General features: G+C 44.0%; 1 protein-coding gene across 1 annotated transcript in view; it reads left to right on the forward strand.

The window, feature by feature from the left end:
* LOC103270420 (lysine-specific demethylase 5B-B-like) overlaps positions 1 to 1,191 on the forward strand; it is a 33,656-nt gene that overhangs the window by 7,728 nt on the left and 24,737 nt on the right. The gene's annotated exons all lie outside the window — the stretch shown is intronic.

The following is a 1,191-nucleotide window of genomic DNA, read 5'->3' on the forward strand; positions in this document are numbered from 1 at the left end:
TACAGGCTGAGCCACTGAGCCGGGCTCAAAGTTATCTTTAAAAGCTATTATATTGTGACCTGCCTGGGCAACCTGGCGAGACCTCATCTCTACAATAAAATCAAAAAAATTAGCCGGGCATAGTAGTGCACGCCTGTAGTTCCAGCTCAAAAAAGAAAAAAAAAGCTATTTTAGCTGGGCGCTGTGGCTCATGTCTGTAAAACCAGCTACTTTGGAGGCTGAGGCAGGAGGATTACTTGAGGTCAGGAGTTCAAAACCAGCCTGGGCAACAAACATAGGTTCCTGTAGTCCCAGCTACTGAGGAGGCCAAGATAGGATTGCTTGAGACCTACAGTGAGAGGCCACAGTGAGCTATGATTGCCTGGGCCACAGAGCTAGACCCTGTATTTTTTTGTTTTTTCTTTTTTTTTTAGTTGGAGTCTCACTCTGTCACCCAGACTGGAGTGCAGTGGCATACTCATGGCCACTGCAACCTCGACCTTTTGGGTTCAGTGATCCTTCCACCTCAGCCTTCCAAGTAGCTGGATTTTGGTGCGCACTACAGGTGCGCACTACCACGCCCAGCTAATTTTTGATTTGTTGTAGAGATGAGGTCTTGCCAAGTTGTCCAGGTTGGTCTTGAACCTGTGTGCTCAGGCAGTCTTCTCACCTTTGTCTCCCAAAGTGTTGGGATGAGCCACCACATCCGGCCTCTGTCATGAGTTTTAATGATTGAGAAAATGTTAGGATATTTTTCATGATAATTGAGAATAAATTTTAATATCTCTACATGTTGACTTATTAGAAGTGAGCACATATATTAACTACATTCATTAACCGTAATTCAGGCCTTCTGGTATCAAGTTTCTACTCTGCTGTCTATTTGATTAAGTTGTAAATTGCAAACAGCCAACATGAGTTGATGATAAACCTCTCGCTTTTTTCATTTTGTAAGTTTTCTTTGTAACCTTCAAAAAATCTATTTTCAAACTTTCCCAAAGAAGCGTAAATGTCTCAGTATGCGCCTACTCCTCAGGTAACCTCTTAGCTTCGTTTTCTAGGAGCCGTTCTCCTGGAGTCTTCTTTTCTGCTCCAATCCAGACTGGTTGGTTTTTTTTTTTTTTTTTTGAGTTGGAGTCTCACTCTGTCACCCAGACTGGAGTGCAGTGGCCGCTCCCGGCCACCACATCCTCAACCTGCTGGGCTTTGGCA

The sequence above is a fragment of the Carlito syrichta genome, unplaced genomic scaffold (genome assembly GCF_000164805.1).
Source record: "Carlito syrichta isolate Samal-C Ts95f unplaced genomic scaffold, Tarsius_syrichta-2.0.1 Scaffold309825, whole genome shotgun sequence".
Taxonomy (NCBI): Eukaryota; Metazoa; Chordata; class Mammalia; order Primates; family Tarsiidae; genus Carlito; species Carlito syrichta.